The sequence below is a fragment of the Podarcis raffonei genome, chromosome 3, assembly GCF_027172205.1.
Source record: "Podarcis raffonei isolate rPodRaf1 chromosome 3, rPodRaf1.pri, whole genome shotgun sequence".
Lineage (NCBI taxonomy): Eukaryota > Metazoa > Chordata > Lepidosauria > Squamata > Lacertidae > Podarcis > Podarcis raffonei.
This window is the reverse complement of record NC_070604.1, coordinates 113234594-113257594: the sequence shown is the minus strand read 5'-3', so window position 1 is coordinate 113257594 and position 23001 is coordinate 113234594. Positions and strand designations below refer to the sequence as shown.

The 23001-nt window shown below is 42.2% G+C and overlaps 1 long non-coding RNA gene across 2 annotated transcripts; it reads right to left on the bottom strand.

Moving 5' to 3' along the window:
• Positions 1-16246: 16246 nt before the first annotated feature.
• On the bottom strand, positions 16247-22873 carry LOC128411370 (uncharacterized). Of its 2 annotated transcripts, none has more exons than XR_008329771.1 (3): positions 22324-22873; positions 18463-18570; positions 16247-17865 (listed from the first exon to the last, which is right to left on the bottom strand). It is a non-coding gene; the product is annotated as an uncharacterized LOC128411370 (long non-coding RNA). The 2 variants fall into 2 exon arrangements; XR_008329772.1 differs by lacking the exon at positions 22324-22873 and having other exon boundaries at positions 16252-16425; positions 17072-17865; positions 18463-18909.
• Positions 22874-23001: the final 128 nt, after the last annotated feature.

Here is a 23001-nt window from a genome sequence, read left to right as displayed (position 1 = left end):
CGGTTTCTCAGGCCGCGGTGACGCGAAGGCGCATGCGCGTCGTGTTCGAAGTAGGGCTTGGTGTTCCCCGTTATGTGTAAATCGAAAAACGTCAGTGTCCAACCGCCCGCTGCGGGGCGCGCGAGGTTCGCGAGCTCGCGGCAAACGCCGCTGCGGGGTATTGGGCGAGCGGGGGGGAGAGCCTGCCCCTATTGCTTCGTGTGTGTGTGTGTGTGTGTGTGTGTGTATATATATATATATATATATATATATACACACACATATACATATACATATATATATATATATATATATATATATATATTATGGAACCCATTAGCACACACAAAAACCACAATACAGTACATCAGTCAGGGCATGGACGAATTAGGGAAATAGTCAGTTTTATTGCACATAGCCAAAGGCTGCCGCAATGTACACAGAATCATTCAGCAATTAAAAAGAAAATATGCTGGATTAATACAAAAAACTTAAAACATTTAAATTATCAAGACATTACCTACGCTAAACAGAGCTATAAAAGTACCTTAATATACAGGTTAAGACATTAAACAATAAAAATTATAGGCTAAAATCATCACATGGCCACTAATATATTAAAAGATAATGTTAATTGATACACTGTGCAATTATATTCGGAATTTGGTGATAAAGGTAGAATATAGCTTGATGTAGACAGGGTCAAATAAATTCATCTCCTTTACAGTTGGTGGCTAGCTTGGCTATATAATTTGCTCTAATTTTCTTAGCAGCAGTTGCAAAGAGTGCTACACTCCAGGTCACATATCTGTGTCTGCGAGGAGATATAAAATCATGTCAGAGGGGTTCTGGCCAGGGGAACTTGTCATTATAGGTGCTAAAAATCATTCTCTTGCTTCATTATATAAGGGGGAGTGCAAGATATAAAGCATAAGGTCCTCTACTTCAGGACATCCCCTAATGCAAACACGTTCGCTTCTCGGCCTTTTGGCTAAGATCAAGTGTAGTATCACTCTAGAAAAATGGGCTGCTGGGGGTCTTGTGTGGCACCTGGAAAACTCATTTTTATAGTGGCACGCGCTTATGTTTTCTAAAGGGTACTCGGGTTATCCTTGGAGGGATGATGATGATGATAAGAATAATAATGCTCTGCCTTTTCCCCTCAAGGTGTCTTACGGATAAAAATAAGGACAGCTAAAAACACAGGGGAAAATAGCATTAACATGTTTAATTTGTTTTTAAAATTGACAATATTTAAACATGACATGTCAGACACAATACGTTTGTGGGTAACTGCATTTTCCTGAGGGGAGCTTTATGCCACAATGAACCTGATAAACTTTTGAAACGCCACACAACTCTGCTTAATATATAACAGAAAGGCAGTTGAGACATGACCTAACCTGGGGAGAAAAGAGCAAAGACCTGATGCTGATGAGCACAGCAGAGGTTATATTTTCGGAGAATCCTCTGGAAAAATAATCTCTCAAAGGACCTGTTGATGGCATTTTACCATTGTACTGTGGAGAATGTATTAATTTATGGTCTGTGTGTGTGGTTTGGGAGCTGCATGGTATGGGGAAAAACAATGCTGTCCAAGGTTGTAAAGACTGCGGAGAGAATAATTGGGTGCACTTTTCCCACCTTGGATCAAATCTATGCTTCCAGGTGCCATAAGAAAGCTGGAGAGATAGTGCAGAATAGTGCACACCCCGGAAATGATCTCTTTCAGCTTCTGCCTTCTGGAAGAAGGTACAGGGTTATAAAGACTAGGACTAGCCGTCTGAAAAACAGTTTCTATCCAAATGCGATTTTGGTTTTAAACACAGTGTAAGGTAGTCTCTATGTGAGTATATTGTATTCAATTATGGGGTGTCAGAGTTTTTAGGGGCTAACCAGGCTGGGATAGTTGGGATAGCAGGCTTGTTGGCTTTTGAATGTCTGATGTAGATTTTTTCAATTTCGTTGTTCTGTATGGGACAAAGACAATAAAGATTATCGTATCGTATCGTAAGACACCTATGAGAGAAATGTTCATGGGCTGGAGCAACAGCAACAACAAAAAATGTTTTTATAAAATGCCACAAGACCCGGTTAGGGCCATTATCCATATGAAGGAGAGTTTTTTCTCTTTTCTCCATCCATTTCCCCTTTTCCTCCAGTGGGCTTTTTGCCCCCTCTTGTCAGTATTAATGGCCACAAAGGGCCTATCCAAGTTAATGTGTTTTGTCTATTAATTTAGGACGAACTCAGCAAGAATGATGCAGCCATATTTCCACAGCTTATACACACAGCTATCAGGAGTTGTTTTGGTGAGTGAGGATGCAGCTCATTTGCTTTTTAATACGTTTTTGTCTTTTTCCATTGCTGGAATACTTTGTTGGCCTCTATACGCTGAATTTAAAAAATTAAGAAAAAGAGCTTTCACCATGGAAGGGCAAGGCATTTGAGGTACTAAACTGCCTCAAGATAAACTGAATTTCCTAATTCAGGAGGCAGTCGTGCCCCAGTAGGTTAAAGGCCAAAAGCCTGGTTACAGAGGAAGCTTTCGTCTGGTGCCTAAAACTATGTATATAATCATGGTGCCAGGTGAGCCTCGCTGGGTAAAGCGTTCCAGAAATGGGGAGCCAGCACAGAGAAGGACTGTTCTCATGTGGGCAAACTTATTGTGGAGGGGGCACACAAAGAATTGTCTTTTTGTCATCACATCAAGGACATTTTAATTCTGATAGGCATTTAACTTAACCCGTTAATTTATGTTGTATTTATTGGGATACCGATGCCTTGGAGTGTAGAGTTTTTGAGGACAATCGCCCAGTGGCTGCAAATGCCTTTCGAAGGCACAACCATACCTGCTCAACTGGTGTACACAGGAATATGTTAGAATCTATTTACATATGTATTACTTTTCTAATCACCAGAGACATATGCAGTTTTCTATAGGTTATGGTTATTGTCTAGGTTTCTTCTATTGCTATAAGAGCAGGAAGCCTCAGGGCACAATCTTTGCAGCACTTTGGAAACTTATATTACTGCAGCCTATTTTTAATTAGTCTGTTTTGCTTTGGTTTCCCACCTCCCATCTAGCTCTTTGTTCTCAGCTTTGCTGAGAACTTAATTCTGGCACCTTTAAAAAAAATATCTATTTTTCCTACTATGCTAAAGCAACCAAGTTAATCCAGCAAGTTCTTTGATCCTTGAAGAACAGATGTGCACAGATCTGTGTCCTGTGGTAAGAGGGGAAATGAAGCATTGTACTAGAAAGTTATTACTATAATACTTCGAATAAGAAATATGAAATATTTATATTAAGCTTTTTAAAATATATTGTCTACATATTATTGTGAACAAGGAGATTGGATAAGAATAAAGCTACATGAGATTTTAGGAGGTGAATATAAAGTATGTCAGTTTTACATGAAATCACAAGATGAGTATAGTGTAACCTATAAATTGCAATTGCTACAAGCATCAAAAGGATGAATAGTGGCAAGAAATCATCAGTCAGGAAGGTTTCCTAGCAGCTTAAACAAGTTCCATGACTGAGATATAAACATTAAAATAAAGAATACTTAATGAAAATAAAATGAAGGATCATTGACAGGGAAATCCATATAATTACTAACAGTAAAGAGAAGCAAGACAGCTAATAATAGGGTGTTAAGTCTCAGTGGAATGGAACAATTCCAAGATACAGTCAAGAATCAGAATATGCAAACTAATTACTATAGTCATTAAAAGAGGTGGCAAGGTGGTTGGTATATGCTGTTGTATGTAAACTCAAGACAAAACCATTGACTCATCATATTCTCCTGTACACTTTACCAAGCACATTTGCCAGGTTTCTGGTATCCCATCTTTGTTTTGCTTACTTAGCAATTTTTTTTCCAAATAAACAGTCTTTCCATCCATTTAAAGCGTGTCTTACGTTAAAGGAAAAATCTAAGCATACAAATTAATATGGAGGCTATGGAACAAGCAGTCGGAAGGAAAGCCATTCAAATAGGTTTTGGCAATAATGAATAATACAAGTGTTTAGATGTTACTCAACATCACAGATTTTGAGCATAATCCCAGATGCGACCTCCCTGCCATGTTGGAAGTGATGTATAGACTGGTACAACAATCCGATGATTTCCAGAAGTCCTCTTCATGAAAAAGAAAGCACGCGGGGGGTGGGGGTGGGGATGCTCATTTGAACTACATTAGCAGAAAATCTTAAGTAATGCAGCACAGTTTCTTCAAATGTCTTAGGTACGGCTATCAAAGGAGACATCTTGGCTATTGTATGTATTCTGGGACAGCATGTTTAGAGGAGATAAAAAGACATTAACAAAGGACTACAATCTATTATCAGGACCAAGGCTGAAAAGAAACCAGATAGTAGGAATTAACAGGAGGTACCATAACAAGGTACCATAACAAAATCTGATTTAGAAAGTCCTGCCATAAAAAGGGAAGAACAATGGAGATTTTCCCTTATGACTAATGCTACAACATGAATCAGTAACTTTAAGTTGCGCTAATGAGGTCTGAGCTGCCACGACGGACCAGGAACAAGACCTTGAGGTCATAGTAGATAGCATGATGTAAATTTTGACCTGGTATGTGGCCGCTGTGAAAAAGATAAATTCAATATTAGGGATCATTGCGAAAGGGATTGAAAATAAAACTGTCAGTGTTTTATTGCAGTGTCAAGGGGATCCCCAGTTCTGGTTCCAGGAGATCCTGTCTGCTCCTCAAATCCTTGATCTGTGGAGTGGAGTGCCTGCTTTATCCTCTGATGACTAAGTGTCTGGCACCAACTTACAGCTAGGCATGATGCTACTGTACCATAGGAGCCAACTCTTAGGAGCTGAGATCCCTTTGTCCCCTCGTAAAATATTTGAGGGGGCTGAGCTCTCCAAAATTGATGGGCATTGTCCTTCACGTGGTGTGCATGTGACATGTCTTATGATCAATTATGCAGGGAGGGGCTCAATTCCCCCCCATTTTTTTATTCAAGATGGCACCCCTGTATTGTACTATGCAGCAAAATTTACCAGCTGAAAAAATATTGTTACAAAGGTTGTACGCCACCCCGTCTCTGCTGAGTGGTAGCAAGATTCCATGGAGGTTCCAGACGGTCCCCTAGGACCCAGTTTCCATTGGGAATCAAGACACAGAAGAAACTGTTGTGTCTTTAAGAAATATGGTTTATTAGCACATATTTGGAGGAGACTCTTGAGAGTCCCGTGGACTGCAAGAAGACCAAATCTATCCATTCTGAAGGAAATCAGCCCTGAGTGCTCACTGGAAGGACAGATCCTGAAGCTGAGATTCCAATACTTTGGCCACCTCGTGAGAAAAGAAGACTCCGTGGAAAAGACCCTGGTGTTGGGAAAGATGGAGGGCACAAGGAGAAGGGGATGACAGAGGACGAGATGGTTGGACAGTGTTCTCGAAGCTACCAGCATGAGTTTGACCAAACTGCGAGAGGCAGTGGAAGACAGGAGTGCCTGGCGTGCTCTGGTCCATGGGGTCACGAAGAGTCGGACACGACTAAACGACTAAACAACAACAACAATCTGGATGCAGATGGAGAGAGTGTAGCATTTATAGCATTCACATGTCATGAGGGGCTTGCCCTTTCCACAGCGCAGCATTGCATTCAGAGGCTTTCCTCTGCCTCAGATTGTCTCCAGCCAGGTCTCAGGGCATCTGCCTTTCCACATCCCTGCATGGAGTTCTCCCCACTTCCTGCTTCTCCTTCCCAGAAAACCCCTGGCCAAGCAACTCCTCCCCTTCTGTCTGCTTTTCAAAGCCTAGTTCTAAGAGTTAACAATTTTCCTGTAACCTACATTATTGACACAGACCCAAGGATTTCTCTGTGATGGGCCATCAACATCTTCTGTCATGATTAGCAGCTTCTATCTGAAGTGAGGCCCCAGCCTGTATTTTTCCACTGGCCTGGCATCTTTCCTTCAATACTCCAAATATTATCCAAAAGCTGTGCCTTTTATTAATTTCTAACATTTGCTAATGCTGGCAGTTATGGGTACATTTTCACCCCCCAAACTCTGTTACCCCAGATCTGTAACAATATTGTATATAGCAACCCCATCAGCAGTCAATGTCAGCTGTGGGAAAGAATGCCACTCCCTGTAGTGAAGAAAGAAGCAGACAAGTCCACAGCTGGATTATTCTGAATTATCCCCAGGGATTTTCAACAATGTTGAGGGCTAGCTCTGAGTATTAAGAGATTCCTCCTCATTGCATTCTATTTTTAACTTAAAATTCCAGCAACAGAGCAGCACATCTTGCAGGTATTAGAGAAGTCTTACAGTACTTCAGTATACTGATGATCTGACTGGAGCTCAAAAATAATCTTCCCAATGCCTTCCTTCAGCTCCCAGTCATTTTAAACATGTCATATATTCTGCAAAGATAGTTTAAGTTGGTCATGAGTAAATTTTTTCCCTTTCCAGTTCTGAGAATTTTAATAGTTTTTCTGATAGATAAAACAGACCAGACTGTAGCAGCCTACCCATATATATCTACATCGTCCTTAGGTCACCCCCGTAAGACATGTTTATGTGGTTGCCACCTTGTGGCCCAAAAGCAAAATTGTTTCTTTTGAAGAATTGGAACTGAGCACGCTCTAGGCATGTGCTTTTAGGGGTAGTTTCAAGATGGATGCTGGACTGAGAACTGAATTAAGAGAAACCAAGAAATAAAATGTGTTTATTTCCCCCTCTTACTGGTGTAGCCTACCTTACACGCCACACCAGTCTTGACAAGTAATTAGAGATTTCATGAATACCAGGCATGCTTAACTTTTGGGACAATGAGGCACAGTGGAGACTGGGTGGTCTTTATGATATGTGGTTTATTTACACATATGTACAACCTGAGCCTAGGATGGAGGGTTGCACAGCATTATTCCTCAAGAGGGTCCTTTGCTTTTCTCATAGGCACAGCAGACAAATCAGGCATATCTTCTGTGTCTCTTTGCTATACCTTGTCCCAGTCAGCCTACATAGTGCTCCAATCCCACTTCCTCTAGCTTGCCACTTTTTTCCTGTTCTCTTACGCCATCGACTCTGAAATCCTAAACTCCTTTGGTCTCTGCCCACCAACACACAGCTGGAGGAAGGGCTGCCCCGCCCTAGTTTTGTACTTCTTCGCTGTCTTGACGGCTTCCCTGATGGGTTAACGACGGGCCATCATAAGCCTCGGGAACCCTTCCAACTCTACAATTCTATAATTCTATTATCTTTCAGTGTGCCAGCACCTACACTTTGGAACTCCCTGCCTATTAACAAGAGGCAGGTGCCTTCACTGTTCTTTTTCTGCTGCCTGTTAAAAACATTTTTGTTCAAGGAAGCCTATCCGGACATGTTTTACTCGCTGTTTAGCTTCTGATTTTTTATTATTATTATTATTATTTCAGGATAAAGAAAAATGTCCATATTTACACCTCAATACATAATTTTATCTCTTGTTTTGTCGACTTCCCATTCCATTTGGTTTTCTCCCCCTTTGCCGCATCCTATCCTCAATCTCTTATATCAAAACAATATTACAGTAAGTCCTAATTCTTTCTGTTGCTCATACTTCAAATCCTGCTCACGAATTCATAAAACTATATTTCTTTAAATAGTCCAAAAGAGGCTTCCTCTACAAAACTATAATCATTGAGTTCTCTTATTTTAGCTGTTAACTTTGCCATTTCTGCATAGTCCATCACCTTACTAGCTTCTAATTTTAATTACATTTTGCATTTTTCAAATATCTGTTTTTAACTTTGTCTTTTATTTACAATTTTATTTTATTTTTATTTTTTGTAAACTGCTTAGAGGTTCTGTTTAGATTCATATATGCATTCTGTTAAATACATAAAATAAACATTGCAGATCAGGGACCTGAGGCTGAGACAGTGGCCACATGTACATGTCACACTAAACATGCAACCATCCTAATTAAACCTATCCAATTAGATCTAGGGTGTGTTGGCATGCTGTAATGTGAGGGAGAGGTCCCTGCTGCCCTTAAAGAGGCAGTGGTACAGCTATTCCCAATTAAGCCCATTCTGCATCCAATGGTTTAAGGACAGCTAACAACCGATCACAAATACTGTACAATATCTTGAGCGTGAAGATGCCTGAGAGGGTGGCAGCAAGGCAACTGCAAACACTCTTAGAAGATATCAATTCCATTCTGGGTTCATGACTAGTTTCAGGAATGATTTGGTTGAGGAGATGCTACATGAAATCATGTTTGCTGCCAAAAATAGCCCTCTGTTTAATTCTTTGTCCTTTCGCTTCAGCATATGTGGAGAGAATGTAACATGACATCCTCACGTTGAGCAATGCTATGCCCCATCTGCTCCAGAACAGTCAACAATACAGAATGAGGTGAGATAAATGACAAGGTGGTGGCATGTCACATATTTTTTCCCTATGTAGGTGTTACAGTGAGAAGACTGGGAACTAAATTTGCAGGGGCTGTTTTCAGCAGCAAATACACATTTAAGGTAACTTCCATTTTGAGCCTAAAGGAAAAGGCCACACACATCTCCCTCTTCACAAGCATGTAATCATGTGCTAATAAATTTTGTTGAACCCATTAACTGCTGCTTCAGGATGTAAATCTACTGTACTTGATTAAAAAGAAGTAAAAACAAGTGAGTCCCCTTCACTGCACCACTATTTAGAAATTGCCAGCTTCCATTCAGAATTAAACTACATGGAGACATCCAGTCTAATCATGCTCAGATGAAGAAGTGAACTCAATTGCCCTCTTTTAGAGAACTCTTTGTAAGTTTTATAATGTTGGACAGAAAAACCAGTGGCGTGTGAAATGGCCTAGAATAGATTTACAATAGAGGAGTCTAAAAATAAATTCACAACATTAAAAGAAAAATAAATTATTCCTCGGCTATCCTTGTGTTCCTCATCATTACCATTGTCTCAAATAGTTTCCACAGATCATTATAAAAAAGGTTAGGGAAGGTTTTGGAAATGCCATGCAAAATCATAACCTTCCTTTAAAAGAAAGTGTGCAACAAAAGCAAGCCATGAAAAAGCCACAGAATGACAAGATGGAAAAAACAGTTACACCACACAGGAAGGAGTCCAAGGAGAAACCGGGCAACTAAAATGATAGGGGCAGAGACATAAACTGACAAAGCAGATATAAATTAAATACTGAAAATCTACAAGCAAGGGGAAATGTACTGTTATCTCTGAATAGGTTGCAAAAGAAGGAGAAAATTCAGCACCGGTAAGTATCTCGGGCGCTGCTGAGTTCTGATGCAAAAGAAGAAATAAAGGAATGCAAAACCAATAAATGTCATGGTCTGAAGAAACCAAGGAATTAAAATGTGGTATTCTTGAATTTAACATTGCTCTAGTCTTAATACAGCAAGAGGAAAGGAGGCTGAACAAAAATAGCTGAATGCAAACATTTGCACAGTGATTAGAGTGGATTACATGTTTTATCTGGAGCGCCCATAGTGTTTTTCTGAAACTCTGAGCTCAGGGAGGAAAGCGGAGTTCTGCAGTGATTTTACTGGCATTTTCGTCTTGCCCTCTTTTCCTTCTGCATTTTCAGAGCATGAAAAATCCTTGCTAGTAGGCCTGCCAGTAATTCTCTGGTCTGACTAATGAAAGTGTGTTCTGTTAATCTAGACATAGATGAGGAAGGTCCATCATCAGGGCTGCTCGTGGTCCTTGCTGTTCCAGTTAAAAGCAGCTGGGGGAGGGGAACTGCGGTGCTATAGAAGGTGGTATTTAATTCTCTCCACCACCACCCCTGTGCCATATCCCAATTTAATCCACCTTTTTCAAAGCTTCTCTTTGCCCTACTATGTAATTTTAGACCCTGGACTTAATGGTCTTACAGTAGGGAAAGTGGAGACCTTTAGACAGTGGAGGGAGCGGGGACCTGTGTATTATTTCAGTTGTGAAACACTCAATTAACATTTCTCGCCTCCAGAGTAGAACCTTGTGTCAGGAAAAGCAGCTGGGAGCTGGGGGTGGGGTGCAATTTGGAGCAGGAAAGCAACCAGCCTGGAAGGAGTTGCACTTACAGACTACAGACTGCCGCCTTATTAAAACATTAATAGTCCTATTGGTAGGAAAGTACAGAATATTTAATTTATCTCTGGTTTATTTATACATTGCTCGACTGTAAACAAACAAACAAAAAACTCTAAAGTTTTACAATAGGAGTAAAACAATAACACTGGTATAAAAAAAATCAAAAAGATTAAAATCAGCAATAAACTGAAAAGACTTGTCCACATTCTGCATATCTGGGTAGCGTATGGCCACCCACAGACTGTGAGGATTTTGCCGGAGGGGTTCAAATGCAAACCAGAACTTTAGCATCCCCTCGATTCCTTCATCCAAGCTGTTTAAAAAGACATTCATTGAACAGCAATGAAGAACCATTAGCAAGCATCCTTTGGGTTGGGTCTGTCAATCAGCTACAAACCCACCTAGCAGTTACCTCACCCAGCCCACATTTTACCAGTTTCTCCGCAACCATATCATGGGGGACTTTGTCAAAAGCCTCTGAGTAGCTGTGATAGCAACGGAGTAATGAGATCTCTTCTGCCTGCCCCTGCCAAGAAAGGAGCAGCATTCAGCAGCAATTGAGGCTTTTGTGTTTTAGGATGACGGTTTAAACAGAGACAGAATTCCTTAGAGTAACTGCAGATTCAAATAAATCTAGAGTCACCGTCTTGCCTTGTTAGCCCTGTGCCGCAAATCAGTTACTAAGGCAGCAGAAGGCAATGGCCCATTCCTTTTCTTCTCAAAGATGTCACAATGCAAATTTCACAATGTGCAAGCACAGGTGATCCTTTATGAAAGATCTGGGCCATACTTACTATAAGGGCATCTGCTTCACCAAGGAAACTGTGTGATAGATCTATCTAGCCTTTGAGTCCACTCATATTTTTCAGGTCTTAAGCCCAGCATCTTATATTGTATTGAATTTTTGGCAGTGCTGCCCTGCCATAAACTGTTGTGCTGGGTCTGATGGGAGTGGTGGTTCAAAACATCTGGAAGATGGAGAGAGGACGAGGCGAGGGACGAGGATAACATGGTCAGCTTGGCAGGAGGCAGATCCCTCCTCCTCATGCAGAGGATTTCGGCTGCTGTGCTTTACCGGCGTGGGATCAGTTCCCTTTTCTCCATGCCGCTGTCTCCAAAGCCAGCAGCTGCCTGCCGGAGTTTCCCTCAGCTGGTGACGCCATGGGGCTGCCAACAGATCCGGACGAAAGCCCGCGGCAATGAGTACCAACCCTCAAACCTCAAGAGGAAACACAAGCACGGCTGGATCAAGCGTATCCGCACTCGCAGCGGCATCGAGGTGATCCTCTGACGGATGTTGAAAGGCAGGAAGTCTCTGACCCATTAAAAAAACACCCCCTGCGTCAAAAGCTTCAAACCAGTTCATTTTGCTATAATGCGCTAAAGAGCCTTGCGCACCACAAACTGGAACAGAAAGTCTCCCATTTCTGCAATGTCTGTGGGGGTCCTTGCTTGGATTGCAAGCCAAGGATTTTTCTATGGGGATTTGTCAACTGAATCGAAACTTTCGCAGGTGTCATTGCCGTACAGGAATCAATATTTATTTCCCACCTTTCTGCAAAGCAAATAAATTGTTGTTGTTGTTTAAAAAAAAACATCTGGAAGATGCCTGGCTAGAGGAGGATGCTCTAAGTGAGGGGCAGCCAACAAGGTGCCCTTCATCTGTTTTTGGGCTACAACTCCCATAAACCCTGAGACAATGGTCTATGCTAGGTGAAGCTGATGGGAATTGAGAGTACAACAACATCTGGATAGCACTGTTAGGAAATAACTGGCGAATGCCTACATGTGGGGGGAAACTACAAAAGAGAAAGAAACGGATGACTGCCTGAATACAAAAAAGTGTGGGGCTTCACTCATTCTCTAGTCAAAAGAACTCCTAGCAGATTTTAAAAAAGAAATGCCTGCAATGTTTGCAAAGTGCAGGAAATGCAGGGCGTTTGTGATGGCCTGGGATTCAGACTCGGAGGCTGAACCTGAGGAATCCCAGCCTGCACAGGAGTCCCTGCCTCCAGAACCAGCTGAGCCGGGGCTGGGGCTTGAGCCTGAAGGTCCTCACCTGTGCTGGATCCTCAGGTGCAGGCACCAGCTGAGTCTGCTCTGGCTCCTGAGCTGATGGAGGATCCATTGCCTGCAGGTGCTCCACTCTCGGCCCCATCAGAGGAGGCTGAGGTTGCCTCTGGGTCCAGTAACCCTCCAGCCTCTCCTGAGCTGCAGAGGCTCAGGGCAGAGAGGCAGAGGGAACTAAGTTTTCTCAGGAGGAGTGCTCGCCTTAAGGCCAGGAGAGGCAAGTCACCTGTGGGCCGGGACCGCCCTAGGCCTCAGAGGAGATAAAGGCCAGTCAACCCAGTCCCAGGTTACGGGAGCAACATCGCTCGAAACCTGTTCCTGCCAGCACCCTGACCTGCTCTTCCGGAGTTGCTGACCATGCCCGGCTCCTTGCCTTGGACCCCGCTTCACCCTTGACAGACAGCCTCCAGACCCTCGACCCAGGACCGGACTCAGACCACGCCGCACAGTACCCCCCCCCCCCCGGGACCAGCACAGCGTTATACCTTTAAATGTCCCCATATTAAGCACTCAACACTTGTGCTCTCCTGCCTCTACCCTTCTTGGGGTGAATAGATAACAACCTTAAGTAAGTTTAAATGCTTTACTTACAATAGTCAGAGGTCTCACTCATGCATTGCTCTAGGCAACAGCAGAGACAACACAGGCAAGGTATTCTTGGTTATAGCCTCAGACGTCTGCTCAATTACACGGTTCAAAAAGGAGAGAGAGGGAGAGAGAGAGAGAGACTGGGAGGGAGGAATAGGAAACAACCCTTGTTTCCTCCCTCCCTAAAGGTTAGGGGTTATCATGACCAACCTGAGTCTTCTCTTGCTATTAATAATTCTGTGGTCCTTAACCCTTTTCTTACTCGCAATAAAGCACAGTTACGTTTGGCTGCATAAATCTCCCCCAGGCACCATGTATATGGGGTTTGCCATTTCAGACAAGCACAGCAGCCATTCAGAACAGCTCTCTCAAATTATTTGGCTATTTAATTTCTTGTTCCCCATTTTCTATACGTATGCACTTTCTTCTCCCAAAATTGCATTTTAAAAAAAATCTCTCTAAAATAGCACTATACAATTATTTCCATCCCTACCTCATATCCTGCTTCAGTGGGTTGGCATCTGTACTTTCAGCCAGCCCACTTACATCTGTTTGTAGTTCCTTCTTTCGGCTCCTAAAGTAGCCTTTGCCAACCTGTGCTGGTTGAGGCAGGCTGATGGGAATTGTAGCCCAAAACATCTGGAAAGCACCAGGTTCGTGAAGGCTATTCTAGAAGGAAGAGCCTGGAACTCAGTCTATTTCATCAGTTATAGAGACCATAAGGACCTCCACATTTTCCTAATAATGCATACCTTTCTGTGGATTTTAATTGTAAGTTTACTTTGGGAGTCCAACTTGGATGAAAAGTGGAGCACAAATGAAGTGAATTGATATCCACCAATAAATATGATGCATCATGCTGAAAAACAGTGTTTGTGTGTGGAGGGATGGCTTGAAATGGAATCATAAAGTAGCACAGATTCTGGATAATCAAGTGGGGTTGTGTATAACCTCCGTGATATCATCATGAACAAATATCATCATGAAAGCTCAATAAAAAGGACGTCTGGAGAGGAGAACACCCTCTCTTCCTGAACCCAATGCAGGACATTGCATCTTCTACTTTTTTGTCCTAGGAACAGCTGCAGTTCTAGCCTTGCCTGCCTGCTGTGTGTACATGGTTGTTTGATTACAGAAAGGGAAATTGCAGTTTTTTAAACCTCCTTTGTTTTGGATATGCGGAAGAGAGAGAAAATAGATAAGAACTGTGTCCAAAGTTCTGATATTGCCAGAAAGGGCCCTGTTCATGGACTGCTAGTCTTTTAAAAACTTTATGGTCCTTCAACTGTACCAGAGAGGTGAGGGGAATAAAATGAAGTTTTCTTTATTCTTGATAACAGTCCTCTGCTAGCAGAACTCTGAACGTCCCTCCACTGCAGACAAATTTCGTATTCCCCTGGAACATATGTCAGAGGCAATTTACTGTAGAAACATTAGGAGGGAGAAACACAGCCTCTTTCTGTATGTTTCTGGTGAGATCAACAGACTTTTTCCACTGTGACATCGCAGGGTGTATGCCTGCCAAGGCTAACTTTAAAGTATTGATGATGGCAGGCAAACTCAACAGAAAAAAACTACCTGCATAATTTCTAAAGGAAAATTATTACTTTTGATAAACAGTGGCTGGTTTAGAATTAAACTTTTTTTCACATAATTGGTCTTTTTTTTTTTAAAAAAAAGGGAATCCTGAGCTAACTTGAATTTGTTTTGTTCAGGTGTTATGTTTCATGAAACATACTGTACTTTTCTGTCTACAGGATGCCCCCATGTATAAGACTATTTGGGGGGGGCCTCAAAATTTAGAAAATAAGGGGATTGAGCTTTGGGGAAGGATTATTTGGAGGGAATGCCAAAAATTGCTCACCCGCCAGAACACAGCACACAACCGCTCGCGTCGCTTACAATTGCCGCTTCCAATCTGAGGCTCCTGCTTCATTCCGGGGGGGGGGGAGGATTGTTGCCCCCCCCCAACAACCAAGCAGCAAATCGCTGCTTAAAATCTCCAGCTCGTGTCGCAGAAACCACCTATCAACTGCCCGATAACTGCCAGCGGCTCCCGCTTGCTGCGACTAGGGCAGCTGTCTGTTGGCTGCCGCAGCAGAATCAGAAGGCCTAACGGCAGCGATCAGGCAGCTGCGACACAAGCGGTCGTGTGCTGCGTTCTGGCGGGTGAGTGATTTTCGGCATTCCCCCCCCCCCCAATCAAGCAGCCAATCTCCGCTTACAATCTCGGGCTTGCACCAAAAAACCATTCGCCCATCCCCCCTCAGCACTACCCATGTATAAGATGACCCTAAATTTTGAACCTCATTTTTGGGTCAAAAAAGCTTGTCTTATACACGGAAAAATACGGTAACAGTGCCTAGGCTGCACTGCTTCTCATGCTCTACCCTACAAAATTTCATGAATGAAAATATCAAAGTTAATTACGTACAGGCAAGATAATTGATTTCATCTTTATATTATGTATATCTTTTCAAGGTAGCAATCATATACTATGCAGAAGTTAGCAGGACCAACTATAGGATGGTGAGGGGGAGAAAGACAAGCACCAGTTGCTGTTAGCTGTTCCCTCCCATCTCTGCTCTTAGTAGAACTACACCTTGTGCAAAAGGCTGTTCTCACATGCAGATTTTCTTTTCTGGTAAGAAGCATTGGCTAATCACTCAATTCAGATACTACACCAAACAATGGTTAATGAAGTTTAACAATAGGTTGACACACTGACTGAATAAACAAGCCATGATTTGTAACCAGCTGGCAAATCAGAAACCATTGTTAGAGACTCGGGTTCGGCTCTCTCTGCCCCTTGGTCCCCCATGACGGCGCTGGTGCTTCTTCCCTCGCCCCTGCTCTCTGCAGCCAGCCGTGACCTGGGCAGCCCTGGTGCCCCAAGAGGGCGGCTGTCTCGGAGGAAGGACAGTCCAAGCTGTAAAGTGACTTTCACGACAGCATGCAGTGCTCACTGAAAAGCTGTTTCTCAGAAGGTTGCCTTACCATGAGTGCTGTATCCCAGAGTTGGGCCAATGTGCTCCCTTGAGCCCCAAAGACAGAAACACTCACTGGGGAAATGGTGAGGTTCGTTCCATGGTTGAGCTCTGCCCAGTGCTGGTAGAGAGCAAGGGCAAACTCCGTGCTCGGGTTCTGTGGTTCATGGTGTCAGTATAAAAGCTGTCCTGCCCCTGTTCTCCCTCCAGGTCTTCAAATATTATGTCATTTAAACGGAGAAGAAGAGAAGGCTAGCAATTATAACTGTTTAGGAACTTTCTTATATACCCTGAACATATCCTTGGAAATAGACATTACCTTCATGTTTTCCTTGGCATTTCTTCCTCCTGTCATCTTCCTGCAGATCAGGATAGCAGGTCTGCAGAGCCTATAGGGAAACAAAGAGCCACATGGGATATGTTTATTTTCTGAACCTCCAAACAGGCCTCAAACAGTTACAGAGAGACCTTTCTTAAGAACCCTTAGGGACTAATATTAATCTGGAAGCAACATCTATACGCTGAAGGGTTTTACCTTTGCAGTGTAATAAAAAGACTGGACCTAATGGTCAGGGGTCCCTTTACCTTTACTATATATAATAAATGTTCATAAATGTACCAACCAAGCACAAACATAGATACGTGGGCCACATGTCTGGAGCAATACAGGAAGACTGTCCTGAAACCATTTTGACTCCCAAACTGACCAAATGTTTTCTCTGCAAGGAGGGAGGGCAGGAATTGGGTAATCACCAATTCAAAGGAATGGGCAGATTACCAGTAAAGGCAATCAGATAAGGCATTATCAGATAACCTGGCAGACAGGACAAACAACAACATTCAAATTTCTGCTGTAGACCACCTTTTCTATGATGTAGTTATGATGTTTGTGAGGGGTGGTCTTGGGTTACTCTCCTTCTGTGATGTATGTATGATGTATGGAGGGGTGGTCTTGAGCTCCAGGGCAGGGAATTTAAAATGTCTATATAAGGACAGGCACACCTTTGTTCTGGGTCCTTCTCCATTCTCCTGCATGTGAGGGGAGCATCCTGTTGCAATAGCTTTAATAAAGATCAGGCTTACTAGCTGCTTTACTTCTCAATATTCTCCGGTTGGCCTCTGTTATTTTCTCCTACCAATAGGGAACCCACGTAAGGACTCTATACGGGCTCTGGGATATCCCATAAGGGGAAAAGGGCAGATTTTGTTTACAACAGCAGTCCTCTGAAAGAGGGGTCCAAAGGCGGAGGCGGTGGGCAAGGGAGAGGACTCTGGGAGAAGAGAAATTTTATTTTTTCTTCCCAGAACAGGAGAAGACTTTTCTGAGCCTTGAAAGTCTAAAAAAGAAAGAGAAATGGAACTCACAGTTAGTACTCTCTAACGCCTCTATGCTCAAGATGAATTCACTATTATCACAGAATGCAGATGCTGAGAGAAATCCTCCTTACATGTCTATCTTCTTCCTGTAACAAACGCAAAATGATCCAACCATAGGAGCTCACCAGACCTTTTAGCACTCTGGTGACCAGTGAGCCAGCAGAGGGAGGTGTCACAATGGCTTTTGTAAATCTGGGGCTGTCTCTTGAAAATAGCAACACTTGGTGGGTCTGCTAAGGTGCCCAGATGGAGACCACCAGGGAACCCATGATATGGTGTTTAGAATTATACAGACAAAAACTTTGTTGTTGTTGTTGTTTAGTCGTGTCCGACTATTCGTGACCCCATGGACCAGAGCACGCCAGGCACTTCTGCCTTCCACTGCCTCCCACAGTTTGGTCAAACTCATGCTGGTAGCTTCGAGAACACTATCCAACCATCTCGTCCTCTGTCATCCCCTTCTCCTTGTGCCCTCCATCTTTCCCAACATCAGGGTCTTTTCCAGGGAGTCTTCTCTTCTCATGAGGTGGCCAAAGTATTGGAGCCTCAGCTTCAGGATCTGTCCTTCCAGGGAGCACTCAGGGCTGATTTCCTTCAGAATGGATAGGTTTGATCTTCTTGCAGTCCATGGGACTCTCAAGAGTCTCCTCCAACACCATAATTCAAAAGCATCAATTCTTCGGCAATCAGCCTTCTTTGTGATCCAGCTCTCACTTCCATACATCACTACTGGGAAAACCATAGCTTTTACTATACGGACCTTTGTTGGCAAGGTGATGTCTCTACGCAAATAAATATATAGGGGGGAAAGAAAAGAAACCATTGTTGGAATTGAAAGTGTTTTTGGAAACTATGGTTTAGTGTGATGTCTTGAATTGACAACCTGCCTTTATGTCTCTGAAGGTTATTACATTTAGAGACTAGAGTTAGCCTGTACGTTTGAAAACTGAAACCATGGCTTCAGTTCTAAACTATGCCAAGTACAAGCAGAGTTTGGCATGATGTCTCAAATTGAACAAATAGAATTATTTTGCCTGCAAATGTACACACTTAAAACTTTACGACTAATAAATATAAACAATGAATAACAATGCTAAAAGAAAATAACAAACATTTGATGCATTTTATTTAACCAGGTAGAATGATCACTAATGGAGGCAGTTCTGGACAGAAAGTAGCCAAAAGTTACTTGGTGACATCCAAGCCAATGGGCCTCACTGCTAATGAAGCCTGTCCTGGGAGCACAGGATCCAAATGGTAGTTCCAGACAATTCACCGAGGGCAGGACTTGTTGTCTTCTTTCTCCCTTACATTGCAACTAAGTAGAATGGCTGCTGAAGGAGACATTTCTAGGAAGGAGCCAAATGGCTTGGTCCTACCCAATCCAAAGCATAGTCCTCACTGCTTCACTTCTGCTGATGCAATCTGGAGCTACAGTTTCATCCTCAATCTTTAAGGTAGAGATTGAGCCCTCTAAAAAATATGGTCTGCAACGGTATAATAAAAATTGTTATTTATTTTGGCAGCTGATGTCTTATCTATTGTGTCATTAAATGGGCAAACGTAAGGTTTCATTATCTATACTGGATTTTAGAGCTCGAAATCCAGTACAGTACACAGCCTACAGTGTACACAATATGGGACTTCCCCCACACCCAGTAAAATGGTGATGTGAAAAGAACGATCTGCACCGTTCTAAGGCTGTCTACTCAGAATAGAGTTTGATCGTTCTTCATGAGGCTTACTCTCAGATGTACAGTGGTACCTTGGGTTACATACGCTTCAGGTTACATTCGCTTCAGGTTACACACTCCGCTAACTCAGAAATAGTGAAATTTATTATGACATAATAAATAATATTCTGGTCCACAATACTCTTTATTTGATGCATGAAGTGCAATCCCAAATCTACAGGTTTATAAAGAAATTTGTATGCAAACATGCCTCCCTAATTGAAACTCTTCCCTTGTTTATCAGAGAGCAGACGAGAGGCTCTGTACAGGTAAATAAAAGTTGCAAAAAGCTGCTACATTATATCTGAAAAGTTTAGGAAAACAGTCCTGTCACTTTTCTTTGGGGAGAAAAAAAACAGATAAGCATCTTTTGGGAAGGTTTTAAGCTTTTTAATTAGTTTTGGCTGGTAGCCAAAGACCTGCATTGAGGGCTTGCATTAGCCAAGTAACTTTTTTTTTTACTTATTTCTCTTTGAACAGCTAATCCAGATTCCACATCACAATCTCCTTCCAGTTTCAAAAGCAGCTTGCCATATGGCAAGTGGGTGTGGAATTCCTTTAAGAGGAAAACAAGTCTAAAACCCTCTTAGACTCATGGAGCTAGTTCCATGGTTCTCAACTCCCAGGCTTTGATTTCTGACCCACCCTATGTCTAGGACAATTCAAAGTCAGCAAGACAAAACACCCAATTAAAAGATAACAAATAAAAAGATTAAAGTCAGCACTGTTTAATCCTGCTTTATATTAGGAGACTGCGTTGATTGACCTGTGGTATTCAACTCTCTTATTCGAATTAGGTAGAATCCATTCTGAGTCCTGTACAAGCTGCGTTCTCTTGCAATTGCATCTTGCCATGAAATGCAAATCACCAAAAGCAAATGATTTGGCTTGCACTTTTATTTGTCTCCAAAGAGATTTTATTAAACAGTGAGAAAAATGCCGGCTATGGATGTTGAAAGGACTCCTTCCACACAACAGACACATTCCGCCCCTGCAGTATTGCTGCCAGTAATAGATAGCCATGCTAGCCAGTCCCAGAGTGATATGCAGAGTGAATTACAATTAATATATGGGAGAAAGGAAAAGAGATATTCAGGGGCGTGACTGCAAGTTTGGGGAGGAAGGAGCATGTTTAACCCATTCTCAGCTGTGTCCCAGCCAGGCTATTTTGCCTGGTTCAGTTTAAGGATAGGACAGTTCCACCTTCTTTTGGACTCAAGTTATGGCAACCAAATACAAAACAATAGTTTCAATAACTTCTAGCAATCTTCTGGAGACTTAAATTATTAATTAGCATCAATTGCTACAATCAGCACACATTTGGAATGTATTAGAGATACAGTATTAACAAACATCACAGAATGGGAAAAGTTGCACAATAATCTTGAGGTTTTTGAGAGCTGAAAACAAGCCCTGTATATGGACATTTTCTTATAACTGCCTCTTTCTAATATTATCTCAACAGATTTTGGCAGGATCTATTTCTGAGGTGCTAGTTCCTTTTTTGCTAGGCTGTGAGCTGATGTTCCTATTAGCAAGATTTACCCCCACCTCATGAGAAGAGAAAACTCCCTGGAAAAGACCCTGATGCCGGGAAAGATTGAGGGCACAAGGAGAAGGGGACGACAGAGGACGAGATGGTTGGACAGTGTTCTTAAAGCTACCAACATGAGTTTGACCAAACTGTGGGAGGTAGTGGAAGACAAGAGTGCCTGGCGTGCTCTGGTCCATGGGGTCACGAAGAGTCGGACACAACTAAATGACTAAACAACAACAACCACTGGTAAATCTTTAAAAACCAGGAAATGACCAATGCTGAAGTCATTGCTACTTGATGAAAGACTACGTTGATGAGCCACAGAAGCTCGATAATATTTGTTCACAGGGTTATATTCTACACAGAAACTTAGCAGATAAATATTCAGGCTTTTACAAAAAAGGCTTTTGTAGTTGCCTTCAAGAGCTAGAAGTTTATTGGCAGTGGTTTTACTCATGTGTCACGAGACCTTTGCTCTAGTACAAGATTGCCCAGGCTCCTCTTCTACCCCCACCCAGCCATAATTTCATCTGGAGACCAGTAATTAAACCCTTCCACAAAGATCTGATTTGCTGGGAAGGAGGGAAAGATGATCTGTCTTGGGCAAGATCCACATTTGATTAAAACTGGAAAGATAACATCTTATTCTTGCTGACAAATCCATCATATTTATGTTGATCTAGATACCACTAATTCTAATTTCTCTGAAATTTGATTTGAAAGGCTAGCTTTCCTACAACCTGTAATTTATTCTTTTCTCTTTCACAAAAATGATTTTCTCTTGTTTTGTGGATAACAGAAGAGGTTGGTGAAAGGGATTTTTCTACCTAATCTCGAAGAATTAGGACATATACATCATCCAGATATTTGGGTTAAAAGCATAATCTGTTTAGCTATTTGACCCTACTTGGAATTTTCCCTCTCCCAAATGTTTCCTTCTGAACCAACCATTAGTTTCTACTGCATACTTCTAAAGCTACTTGAATTTGAAGAACACTAGATAAAAGTAATATGGGGGGACACTACTAAGTTAGAATTTCACTCCTCTCATTTGTGAAAGAACTGGGGCTTTATTCTCATGTGAGATTTTGTAAACTTCTTTATCAATACAGCATATAAGCACTCGTGACTATTAAGTACATTAAATCCCCTGGGTTAATGCAGCGCTTGGGAGTTTAATAATGCCAAACACGCAGGCAATCAATTCACTTGATTTCCTTTACTTTTCTGCAGCAACCTTGTTTCTCCTCTGTACTTTTTATGCAAAAGTTAAGTTGTGACAGGAATACAGATGCAGAAATGTCTAAGCTGTAATGAAAATCTGAACTTTGGTGAGGGCTGCCATTCAGATGTAAATGTAGCAGGTCCAGATGAAATTTCTGAATGTCCAGAAGCTCAAGGCTAAACTAAACATAATTAGTCAACACATCTGGGGGTTTTTAAGTAGCATGTGCAGGACCCTTAATTCTGGGGATACCACAACACGTGAAGAGGGGAGGTCTAACCCTTTTCTTCTTTTCCTAAGGTGCTATTATCTCCAGATGAAAAGCAACTGTTCCCCCCTCCCAATCAAGTAAATATCCAAAAATACTTAACTGACTGACCAATTGCACTGCAGATAACTCAGTTCTGCCCCCCCATAAAGCCTGCTTCCCCCCAAAGATAAATCCTGGCTACACCCACGGCTGTGACCTCAATCTTTGCATTCGCTTTCAACCATGTCTTATACATGCAGCCCATTTCACTCTGCTCCATAGAATTCAATGGAAACAATGAGAACAGAGCCAGAGCTCATCTGCATTGCCCCACCCCTTTATCTGCATAGCTGCTGTTTTTTGATGTGAAACACACCATATATACATATACATATACATATACATATACATATACATATACAACCTTGAATGAGAGCTACATCCACCCCCTGCCTGCTTTTTCTTGATGTGAAATGCACACAATATATATTTTACCTTGAATGCAAGATACATCCATCTTCTGGATCTGTACTTAAAACTAGATGAGCACCTATAATTGAAGTGTATAAACCATGCCCCAGTCAACAGATCCATATTTCCGGGTCTTCCAAGAACACTATTGCATGTTGTGCACAGGGAAGGTTAAAGTTTATGCATTTGGGGAGGGTCTCTGACCGTTGATTATTTTTCGGTGTTATCTTGAAACAAACTCATGTTCCTTCTTGGGGTGGGGAGGTGGTTGGGGGGAAGCGTTCACAAATGGAACTAATCCTTTCCAAGAAAATTATTGCCGGGGTGGGGTGGGAATTAGCTAGAGAAAAAGACCATCTTCTCCCAATTCTTGCCACAAGGGGGAAATTCTCAAGACCCCGCCACTTCCCTCCCCCACCACATGGGGGTTCTCTCGTGCCAGTGGTAATGATTCACACAGATCTTTGGCCTGCAAGCAAATGCATGAAATGGGGGGGGGGAGTATAATATTTAAACACCTCCCCCATTCACGAGCATTCGCAGGCAATTCAACCTCAGTCTCTTTAAGTGCACACCCAATATACACATACATACACACACCCCAGAAAAAATGGAATATTGAAATGTAGAATATTCTAATATCTCTACAGTATACTATTTCTTCTGAGGGTGTGTGTACACACACATATATAATATCCCCCT